Source organism: Symphalangus syndactylus, chromosome 5 (genome assembly GCF_028878055.3).
Source record: "Symphalangus syndactylus isolate Jambi chromosome 5, NHGRI_mSymSyn1-v2.1_pri, whole genome shotgun sequence".
In the NCBI taxonomy this organism is placed as follows: domain Eukaryota; kingdom Metazoa; phylum Chordata; class Mammalia; order Primates; family Hylobatidae; genus Symphalangus; species Symphalangus syndactylus.
The window spans coordinates 15,741,191-15,753,601 of NC_072427.2; the positions used below are offsets into that span (position 1 = coordinate 15,741,191).

Genomic DNA, 12,411 nt, shown 5'->3' on the forward strand with positions numbered 1-12,411 from the left:
GTGGCTCACATCTGTAATCCCAGCACTTTGGGAGGCCGAGGTGGGCAGATCACCTGAGGTCAGGAGTTTGAGACCAGCCTGGCCAAGATGGTGAAACCCCATCTCTACTAAAAATACAAAAATTAGCCAGGTGTGGTAGTGAGCGCCTGTAAATCCAGCGACTTGGGAGGCTGAGGCAGGAGAATGGCTTGAACCTGGGAAGTGGAGGTTGCAGTGAGCTGAGGTCATGCTACTGCACTTCAGCCTGGGTGACAGGGTAAGACTCCATCTCAAAAAAAAAAAAAGAAGTATTGATTATAATATAATTTCTTAAGAGTGTTTACTATATATTGGTGTTGAATCTTGTCAAAGGCTTTTTAGCATATATAAAAGTAAATATATGAGTGTTCTCCTTAGGTTAATTAATATGGTGAATTACATTGATGATTCTAATGTTAAACCATCTTTGCATTCCTGGTATACATCTTGGTGATGAGCTAATATTTTTGTAATAGAGTGCTGGATTCTGTTCTGTTTGGTAGTATTTTATTTAGAACTTTTACATAATTTTTATACATAATATTCATCTGTAATTTTCTTTGTGCTACCTTTAATTTGTATGTTAAATATTTGTTTTATACTTGCTTCATAAAAACCAATATAATTATGCTGTGTAAAAGAAGTGATATACAAAAGAATACATACTGTATTATTACATTTATTAAAAGTCCTAGAACATGCTAATTATTCTACAGTGACGGAAACCAGATAAGTGGTTGACTGGCAAGAATAGGGCAAGAAGGCAGAATTAAGGGGGATGAAGAAACTTTTGAGAGTGATGGATATGTTCATTAACTGAATTATGGTGATGATGCATGTATGTCAAAACTTAACAAATTGTATACTTTAAATATGTGCAGTCTATATCAATAAAGCTACTTTAAAAAAGAGGGTCTAAGAACTAAAAAGTGTTTTAAGATGTTTTACTTTATTTCACTTTAGCCCTTCAACAACTGGAGACAGACAACTAAATCAGCATTTACAATACCATGCTATTTAGAAAGTAAAGAATTTGGAAGTTTTCCTTCTTTTCTATGTTCTAAAACAATTTATTGAGCATTAGGATTATTTGGACTCCATAAATGTAGTAGAATTTTCCTGTTAAACCATTTGGACCTCATGTTTTTTATTTTTCAGTGAGATAGTTATTTCATAACCTTAAAAACTTATTCAGTGGAAATTGAGCTATTTAACTTCCAACATCTACTTGAGTCAATTTTGGTAAACAAGATTTTCACACATAATTATCCATTTCATTTTAGTTTTCAAATTTGTTTACATAAAGGTATGCAAATTAATCTTGTTATAAAAACTATCCTGTGTCAATGGTTACTTACCACTTACCATTTCTTATTCTGTATATTTGTAATTTCTATTAGGTTAATTTATTTGCTTCATTAAACAATTCAAGATACAAATCTTTTTTTTTTATTTTTTTGAGACAGAGTCTCACTCTGTCGCCCAGGCTGGAGTGCAGTGGCACGATCTCGGCTCACTGCAAACTCTGCCTTCCAGGTTCAAGCAATTCTCCTGCCTCAGCCTCCCGAGTAGCTGGGATTACAGGCGCATGCCACCACGCCTGGCTAAGTTTTTGTATTTAGTAGAGATGGGGTTTCACCGTGTTGGACAGGATAGTCTTGATCTCCTGACCTCGTGATCTGCCTGCTTCGGCCTCCCAAAGTGCTGGGATTACTGGCGTGAGCCACCGCGCCCAGCCAAGATAAAAATCTTAATTTTTGAATCAGATGTTTTTCTGTTCTCTTACTAATTTCTCTTTTTATCTTTATTTATTCTCTTGTGCTTTCCTTTGATTTACTTGTTTTTCTTTTCCTAACTTTCTAAGTTTTGGAATTTACTTCATTATTTCCCTTTCTTCATTTATAATATGTACTGAAGATTATAAATTTTCCCCTGACTAGTGCCTTACCTTTTTTTTTTTTTTAGAATCTGATATGCTGTGTTTTCACTTCGTTAATTTTCAGAAATCCTTTATTTCAGTTTCTATTTTCCTTACATCCAATAGTTGTTTTCAATTTTCCAGATGGAAGGGCCTTTCTGCTTTTTTATAAATTTCATTTTTAATTTCTAGTTTTGTTGCATGGTGATCATAATTATAATATTTCTACTTTATGAAATTACTAATGTTTTCCTTGTTATCTAATATATGAACTATTTTTATGAATGTAAATTGTTTACTTGGGAAGATGATATACTGCACTAATTCTTCAACTTTTCTGTAGGTTTTTTTTTTTCTGTAGGTTTTTAAAACTTCAAAATAAAGAAAATGAGATCTAGAAAACCCCTTTGTATTGAAAATCAAGAAATATACTTGTGAATAAGCCATCGGTCCAGTAAGATATCATAGTGAGTATTCAAATACACTTTAAACTGAATAATGGAAGTCTACACATAAAAATATGTAATATGCAACTAAAGAAGTAGTTACAAGAAAATGGATGACTCTAATTATTAGAAAAGAAAGAAACTGAAAAAATAAGCCTAATGAAAATAGAAAGGAGGAAGTTTTAAAGATAAGAGGGTCAGACGCAGTGGCTCATGCCTGTAATCCCAGCACTTTGGGAGGCCAAAGCAGGTGGATCGCTTGAGGCCAGGAGTTCAAGACCAGCCTTGGCAACATGGTGAAACCCCATCTCTACCAAAAATACAAAAATTAGCCAGTTTCATAAATCAGTCTCAAAATAAATAAATAAATAGATTTAAAAAAAAATTTTAAGAGTAAAAAATAATACATACATAATAGAGAGGATCAATAAACCAAGTTTGTTCTGTGAAAAGACATAAAAAGAAGAGATTGAAAGATGAGATTTAACTACATATGCTATAGATATTAAAAGATAACATTAGGCTGTTATGAACAACTTTGCATCAATAAATTTTAAAATTTAGATGAGATGGACACATTCCTTAAAAATTAACTTATCAAAACTCACTCAAAAATAAACAGAAAACCTAATAGCCTTATAACCATTAAAGAAGTCCTAAAGATGGTCAAAAATCTACCCACAAAGATAGCATCAAGACCAGAGTGGCGCAGGTGAGTTCTTCTAAGCACTTATGGCAGTAAAATATTCCAGTTTTACATAAACGATTCCAAAGTATAGAAAGAACCAACTCCCCAACTCATTCTGTGAGGCTAGCATAAGTCTGATACTAAGTCCTGCAAGGGCAGCTCATCAGTGAAAAATTCCAGGCTAATTCTTTTTCATAAATGTAGATGCAAAAGTCCCAAACAATATGTTAGCAAAGTAAATCTAGCCATGTATAAAATATACCACGAGCCACGGGCATGGTGACTCACACCTATAATCCTAGTGCTTTTGGAGGCCAAGGCAGGAGGACTGCTTGAGCCCAGGATTTCGAGACCAGCCTGGGCAGTGTGATTAAATTTCATCTCTACAAAAATCTATAAAAATTAACTGGGCATAGCGACACTTGCCTATAGACCCAGCTACTTGGGAAGTTGAGATGGGAGAATGACTTGGGAGATCAAGGCTGCAGTGAGCTGAAGTCACGCCACTGCACTCCAGCCTGGGTAAGAGAGTGAGACCCTGTCTAAAAGGATAAATAAATAAATAAAATAAAAAATACTGAGACCAAGTTGTGTTGTCTAAAAAATGACTCAGAAGTGGTTCGACATTTAAAAATCAATTAATATAACTCACCACAACATTAAAGCTGAACAATCATATCACTGTCTCAAGACTTCTAAAATAAGCATATGATAAAATCAAACATCCATTCACAGTGAAATCCATTCATAATGAAAACTCTCATCACGCCGGGCATGGTGGCTCACTTCTGTAATCCCAGCACTTTGGAAGGCTGAGACGGGCAGATCATGAGGTCAGGAGTTCGAGATCAGTCTGGCCAATATGGTGAAACCCCGTCTCTACCTAAAATACAAAAATTAGCTGGGCGCGGTGGCGCAGCCTCTAGTCTCAGCTACTTGGGAGGCTGAGACAGGAGAATCACTTGAACCGGGAGGCGGAAGTTGCAGTGGGCCAAGATCGTGCCACTGCACTCCAGCCTGGGTGGCAGAGCAAGACTCCATCTCAAAACAAAAACAAAAACGAAAACAAAAAACAACTCTTATCAAACAGGAATAGAAAGGAACTTCTATAACCTGACTGAGAGAATACAGTAAGATGAAATTTAGGAAACTTTTCTTTTCAGATCAGGAACAATTCCAGAATGCCCACTATCAACACTTTTATCTGATATACACTGGAAGTCCAAGCCAGAGCAGTAGAGCATGAACAATAAATAAAGGGTGTGTTAACTGGAAAGATGTAAAATCATTAATATTCACAAAGGCTATAATTTTGTGTGTGGAACATCTAAAAGAATCTTCAGATTAAATTATTAAAATTCTTGGCCGGATGCAGTGGCTCAAGCCTGTAATCCCAGCACTTTGGGAGTCCAAGGTGGGTGGATCACAAGGTCAGGAGTTCGAGATCAGCCTGGCCAACATAGTGAAACCCCATCTCTACTAAAAATGAAAAATAAAAAATAAATTAGGTGGTCGTGGTGGCACGTGCCTGTAGTCCCAGCTACTTGGGAGGTTGAGGCAGGAGAATCGCTTGAACCCGGGAGGCAGAGGTTGCAGTGAGCCGAGATCACACCACTGCACTCCAGCCTGGGTGATAGAGCGAGACTTCGTCTCACAAAAAAAAAAAAAAAAAACTTAAGTGAATGCAGGAGGCAGAATAATGTGACCACCACCACTATCCCCATCTCCCACACCCATCCAAAGATGTCTATATCCTGATCCTTGGATGTTGTGAATATGCTTGGTTACATGACAAAGGTGAATCACTGTCATACGGAATTAAGATTGCTAATAAGCTGACCTTAAAATAGGAAGATCATCCTGGACTAACCAGATGGACCCAATGTAATCACAAGTGTCTTTTTAAGTGGAAGAGGAAATAAGATGCCAGACCAGAAGGATGGCAACTTCAGGAGGACTCGAAGTTGCTGGCTTGGATAATGGAGGAGGAAAGCCAAGAGTCAAGGAATATGAATAGTCTCTAAAAGCTGAAAAGGGGAAGGAAATGGATTCTGCCCTTGAGCCTCCAGAAAGGAACTCAGCCTGCCAACACCTTGACTTTAGCCCAATGAAACCCATTCAGACTTCTGAACTACACAACTCTAAGATAATAAATCTATGTTGTTGTTTTTTTTATTTATTTTATTTATTTTGAAACTGAGTTTCTCTCTTGTTGCCCAGGCTGGAGTACAGTGGCGCGATCTTGGCAAACTGCAACCTCCGTCTCCTGGGCTCAAGCAATTCTCCTGCCTCAGCCTCCTGAGTAGCTGGGATTACAAGCGCATACCACCATGCCTGGCTAACTTTTGTATTTTTAGTAGAGATGGAGTTTCGCCATGTGGGCCAGGCTAGTCTCAAACTCTTGACCTCAGGTGACCTGCCCGCCTCGGCCTCTCAAAGTGCTGGGATTACAGGTGTGAGCCACCGTGTGTTGTTGTTATTTTTAAACAGAGACAGGGACTCACTGTGTTGCCCAGGCTGGTCTCGAATTTCTGGGCTCCTGCGACACTCCCACCTTGGCCTCCCAAATTGCTGAGATTACAGGCATGAGCCAATGTTCCCGGCCTCTATGTTGTTTTAAGCCACTAAGTTTACGGTAATTTATTACAGCAGCTATAGAAAACTAAGACAGTGTGTTTAGGAAGACTACCGGAGACAAGGTCAATATACAAAAATAAATTGTTTTTCTATATCACCAATAAACAAAAAATAAAATGTCAGAAAACTTATTTACGATGACATCAAAAATTTAAATACCCGGCCGGGTGCAGTGGCTCATGCCTGTAATCTCAGCACTTTGGGAGGCCAAGGCGGGTGGATCATTTGAGGTCAGGAGTTCGAGACCAGCCTGACCAACATGGTGAAACCCCGTTTCTACTAAACATACAAAAATTAACTGAGCGTGGTGGCAGTACTGGCACGTGCCTATAATCCCAGCTACCCGGGAGGCTGAGGCAGGAAAATCGCTTGAGCCTGGAAGGCAGGCGTTGCGGTGAGCTGAGATCACGCCACTGCACTTCAGTCTGGGCGACAGAGTGAGACCCTGTATCAAAATAAATAAATAAATTTAAAGAAAATATTATATACCTAAAAATACATCTAACAAATTATGTCCTTGATATCTATTCAGAAAATTGGGCCGGGCATAGTGGCTCATGCCTATAATCCCAGCACTTCGGGAGGCCAAGGTGGGTGGATCACTTGAGCCCAGGAGTTTGAGAGCAGCCTGGACAACACAGCAAAACCCTGTCTCTACAAAAATACAAATATTTGTTGGTCATGCTGGCACGTGCCTATGGTCCCAGCTACTTAGGAGGCTGAGGTGGGAGGATCACCTGAGCCCAGGAGGTTGAGGCTGCAGTAAGCTGTGATTGCACCACTTGCTCTAGCCTGGGTGAGAGAGCAAGACTCTGTCTCAAAAAAAGGAAAGAAAATTGTAAGTTGTTAAGTCAAGGAGGGAGGAAACAATCATATGAACCATATTCACATTGGAAGACAATATTGAGATGCTAATTCTCCCCAAATTCATCTATAACTTGATGCATTTCTAATCAAAATTCCAGTTTTTTTTTTCTGGAGGAACTTAATAGCTAACTTCAATACTTTGCTAGAAGAACTTACGGGACTCAGTGTATAGTTGTACTCACAGCTAACATTTATTATATCACCAACACTTTAAGGATACACAGCCAGATCAGCAAGGGAAAAAAAAACACATCAAGTAGTGTCTGTAGGAATTCATGTGCAGGCTTCCAATGCTCTCTAACTCCTGAGAAAGTGCACGCTGTCTCAGTGAAAATGCAGCTATGTGTGTGCAATGTTTCTGCCCAAAAGAAGCTGGTTAGAGACTCTGAATCTAGGGGTTTTATTGAGGGCTGGTCACTTAGGCACCTTCCTCCCACCAAAATTTCAGACTCCCAGAAGGAAAACAGGTATTGGTGCCCACTATAGCCACATTGGGCAAAACAACCTGATCAGTGTAGGAAAGGTTTCAAAAGCCAAGTTCCCAGACACAGCCAGGGACCAATTTTGCAAGCAGGCTTTTCTGAAGGTAACAGTTTCAGGCCTACTATATTAGCTCATTCATGTACAAGTTATATCTATGAAATATAACATACAATAATTCACAATAAAAGATGTTAAAAAAAATAGTGCAAATCAAAACCACAATTAGGGTCAGGCACAGTGGCTCATGCCTTGAATCCTAGCACTTTAGGAGGCTGAGGCGGGAGGATTGCTTGAGGCTAGGAGTTCAGGACCGGCTTGGGCAACACAGCAAGACTCCGTTTCTACAAAAAATTTTAAAAATTAAAAAAACAAAAACAGAAACACAATGAAGTATCATCCTACCCCAGTTAAGACAGCTATTATCAAAAAGACAGAAAATAGCAAATGCTGGTAAGGATTCAGAGAAAAGAGAACTCTTACACTTCCACTGATGGTGAGAATATAAACTAGTACAGCCACTATGGAGAACAGTATGGAAGTTCCTCAAATAACTACAAATAGACCTACCATATGATTCAGCAAACCCACTACTGAGCACTTATCCAAAGGAAAAGATGTCAGTATATCAAAGAGACATTTGCACCCCCATGCTTACTGCAGCACTATTCACAATAGCCAAGATACGGAATCAACCAAGGTGTTCAACAAGCGATGAATGAATTTAAAAAAATGTAGTACATATATACAACAGAATACTATTCAGCCATAAAAAAGAATAAAATCCTGTTATTCACAGCAACATGGAACCTGAGGACATTATGTTAAGTGGAATAAAGAACAGAAAGTTAAACACCACATGTTCTCACTCATATGTAGAACCTAAAAATCGTTGCTCTCATAGAAGTAAAACCTAGAACAGAGGACACTGGAGGCTGGGAAGGGTAGGGGGAAAGGTGTAGGGGGAGATTTGTTAAAGAACACAAAATTGGCTGGGTGTGGTGGCTCATGCCTGTAATCCCAGTACTTTGGGAGGCTGAGGTGGGTGGATCACCTGAGGTCAGGAGTTTGAGATCAGCCTGACCAACATGGAGAAACCCCGTCTCTACTAAAAATGCAAAATTATCCAGGCGTGGTGGCGCATGCCTGTAATCCTAGCTACTTGGGAGGCTGTGGCAGGAGAATTGCTTGAACCCAGGAGGCAGAGGTTGCAGTGAGCCGAGATTGTGCCATTGCACTCCAGCCTGGGCAACAAGAGTGAAACTCCATCTCAAAAAAAAAAAAAAAAAGAAAAGAAAAGAATACAAAATTACAGCTAGATGGAAGAATAAGTTCTGGTGTTCTGTAGCACTACAGGATGACTACAGTTAACAATAATGTACTATACAGTTTCAAATAGCTAGAAGGAGGATATTGAATGCTCCCAACACAAAGAAATGATAAATGTTTTAAGATGATAGATATGCTAATTACCCTGATCTGATCATTATACAGTATATGTATCAAAATATCACTATGTACTGCATAAATTGTTGGGGTACAATTATGTCAATTTAAAGAAACGTAAAAATAAAAAAAATCACTGACTAAAATTATGTTAAATCCACTTAAAAAGCCAAAGTAGAAGATATCTTCTATACCTATGTACACATGTGTATGTACGTATATATAAAAATGTAGGTAACTATATATAAACATGTTTATATGTACATAAAACAGAGACAACTCAATAGAGAAGACAGAAAACTTAAAAAGGGACTGTAGGCCAGGCGCGGTGGCTCATGCCTGTAATCCCAACACTTTGGGAGGCCAAGGCGGGCAGATCGCGAGGTCAGGAGATTGAGGCCACCCTGGCTAACACGGTGAAACCGTGTCTCTACTAAAACAATCCAAAAAAAAAAAAAACTAGCCAGGCATGGTGGCAGGCGCCTATAGTCCCAGCTACTTGGGAGGCTGAGGCAGGAGAATGGCGTGAACCCGGGAGGCGGAGCTTGCAGTGAGCCGAGATGGTGCCACTGCACTCCAGCCTGGGCAACAGAGCGAGACTCTGCCTCGAAAAAAAAAGGAGGGGGGACTGTAAAAAAGAGGAAATAGCCCATAAACACATCAAGGTACTCATCTTCACTAATAATCAGAGAAATTAATGCTACCAGAAAATACTACTATACATGAATATACCAGACTGGAAAATAAAAATAAAAATATAAAGTATTAGCCAGCATGCAGAGCAACGGAAAATCTAATACATTGGTGGGAGTGCAAGCACTTTTGAAAACAATTTAGTATTACATAGTAAGGTAAAACATACACACTCTTTGACCTATCAGTTTGTAATTAATTCAATAAAACCTTCCTCTGGGGGCCGGGCATGGTGGCTTACGCCTGTAATCCCAGCACCTTGGGAGGGCAAGGTGGGCAGATCACTTGAGGTCAGGAGTTCGAGACCATCCTGGCCAACATGGCAAAACCCTATCTCTACTAAAAATACAAAAATTAGCCAGGCATGATGGTGCACGCCTATAACCCCAGCTATTCAGTAGGCTGAAACATGAGAATCTCTTGAACCCAGCAGGTAGAGGTTGCAGTGAGCCAAGATCATACCACTGCACTCCAGCCTGGGCGACAGAGTGAGACTCCTCAAAAAAACAAAACGGAACTTCCTCTGGGGAGGACAAAGGGGCTTGGGGAGCGACTTAATCACCAATGGCCAATTATTTAATCAATCATGTCTAGGTAAAGAGGCCTACATAAAAACCCAGAAGGATAGGGCTCAGGGAGCTTCTAGGTTGGTGAGAACATGTAGAGATGGTTGGAGGCTGGTGTGCCTGGAGAGGGCATGGAAGTGACACATCCCTTCCCACATACCTTGTCCTGTGTATTTCTTCCAGCTGGCTGCTTCTGAGTTGTTTATAATAAGCTGATAATCTAGTGAGGAAACTTTTCTGTGAGCTGAATGTGGAGGACTTACCACTTGTGCTTGTAGTCTGAAGTGGGGGGTCTGGAATGGGGGTGGACAGGGAGGACTTAACATATGGGGTCTGCACTAACACCTGGCAGTTAGTGTCAGACCTGAGCTAAATGTAGGACAACCAGTGTCTGCTAAAGAACTGAACTATTGTGGGGAAAAAAAACACCACACATTTGGTGACAGAAGTGAAGAATTATTATATGGGTACAGAGTAGAGAGGAAATGGAGTTTTCTTTACAGTGGTATACACGTAGAATGAAATATTCAGCCTTTAAAAAGAAAAAAACTGACTAGATGCAGTGGCTCATGCTTGTAATCCCAGCACTTTGGGAGGCCAAGGCAGGAGTATCGCTTGAGCCCAGGAGTTTGAGACTAGCCTAGGCAACAAAGTGAGATCCAGTATCTACAAAAAATAAAAAAGTTAGCCAGGCATGGTGGTGCACTCCTGTAGTCTCACCTTCTCGGGAGGCTGAGGCAGAAGGATCATTTGAGCCCAGGAGTTCGAGGCTGCAGTGAGCTATGATCATTCTACTGCATTCCAGCCTGGACAGCTGAGCAAGACCCTGTCTGAAAAATAATAAAATACAATACAATTAAGTTAAATAACAAAAAATTCTTTAAAAAATCCTGCAACATGAGATGACACAGATGAACCTTGAAGCCATTATGCAAAGTGAAATAAGCCAGTTACAGGACAAATACTACATGATTCCACTGCAATGAGGTATCTAAAATAGGCAAACTCATAGAAGCAAAGAGGGGCACAGTGGTTGCCAGGGTAGGGGCTTTCAGGAAATGGGGAGTTGTTAATCAAAAAGTATAAAGTTTCAGTAATGCAAAATGAATGCATTCTAGAGATCTGCCATACAACATTGTGGCTATGTGGTCCTATACATGTAAAACTCTGTTAAGAGGTTAAGAGAAACAATTAAAAAAAAATTTTTTTTTAGAGACAAGGTCTTGCTCTGTCACTCAGGCTAGAGTGCAGTGGCACAATCATAGTTCACTGCAGCCTCAAACTCCTAAGCTCAAGTGATCCTCCTGCCTCAGCCTCTGGAGAATCTGGAACTACAGGTGCATGCCATCATGCTCAACTAATTTTTAAAATTTTTTATAGAGACAAGTCTCCCATTGTTGCCAGACTGCTCTTGAACTCCTGGCCTCAAGAGATCTTGCTTCCTCAGCCTCCCAAAGTGCTGGGATTATAGAAGTGCGCTACCATGCCTAGCCAAAATTACTATTAAAAAAAAAAAGAAAAGAAAAACTATATCTACAACGTGGAAGAATCTCATAAACATAATAATGCAAACTAGAAAGACTCAGTAGAATGCATATACTATCATCCCATTTACAGAGCTCAAAACCAGGCAAAACTGAACTATATTATTTATAGATGCATAGATCAGGGTAAACTATGAAGACAAGAAAACCATTATCACAAAAATCGGGACAATAGGGCCAGGTGCGGTGGCTCATGCCTGTAATCCCAGCACTTTGGGAGGCCGAGGCAGGCAGATTACCTGAGGTCAGGAGTTTGAGACCAGCCTGGCCAACATGGTGTAACCCTGTCTGTACTAAAAATAGAAAAAATTAGCCAGCCATGGTGGCAGGCACCTGTAATCCAAGCTACTTGGGAGGCTGAGGCAGGAGAATCACTTGAACCCAGGAAGCGGAGGTTGCAGTGAGCCAAGATCGTGCCACTGCACTCCAGAATGGGCAACAAGAGCAAAACTCTGTCTCAAAATAAATAAATAAATAATTGGGACAATAGTTATCCCTAACATAGGGAGGAGGTATGAGAAAGATACGCTTCTGGGGTCCTGGGATCCTGGTAATATTCTATTTCTTTTTTGATCTAGATGATAGTTATGTGTAAGTATAATTTTATAATGAGTCTTCAATTTACTATGGATACAATATAATTTGTATGCATAACTAAACTTTGTAATTTCTTTGTAACTATTCTTTAAATTATGTAACTTTTTTTAATTTTCATTTTTTGAGAGGGAGTCTCATTCTGTTGCCCAGGCTGGAGTGCAATGGCGTGATCGTGATCTAGGCTCACTGCAACCTCCACTGCCCAGGTTCAAGTGATTCTCCTGCCTCAGCCTCCCAAGTAGCTGGGATTACAGACATGGGCCACCACGGCCAGCTAATTTTTGTATTTTAGTAGAGATGGGGTTTCGCTGGGCGCGGTGGCTCACACCTGTAATCCCAGCACTTTGGGAGGCTGAGGCGGGTGGATCACGAGGTCAGGAGATTGAGACCATCCTGGCTAACACGGTGAAACCCCGTCTCTACTAAAAATACAAAAAATTAGCCGGGCGTGGTGGCGGGCGCCTGTAGTTTCAGCTACTTGGGACACTGAGGCAGGAGAATGGTGTGAAGC

The 12,411-nt window shown here is 40.2% G+C and overlaps 1 protein-coding gene across 6 annotated transcripts in view; it reads right to left on the reverse strand.

The window, feature by feature from the left end:
* The window catches only part of BLM (BLM RecQ like helicase), a 101,507-nt gene that overhangs the window by 83,731 nt on the left and 5,365 nt on the right, over positions 1-12,411 (reverse strand). For 3 of the 6 annotated variants that reach the window (XM_055277186.2, XM_063638550.1, XM_063638548.1), the window contains exon 2: positions 10,480-10,589. The exons of the other annotated variants lie outside the window; for them this stretch is intronic. The gene's annotated coding sequence lies outside the window, so the exon portion shown is untranslated. The remainder of the gene's footprint in view (positions 1-10,479; positions 10,590-12,411) is intronic. 6 annotated transcript variants of the gene reach the window in all.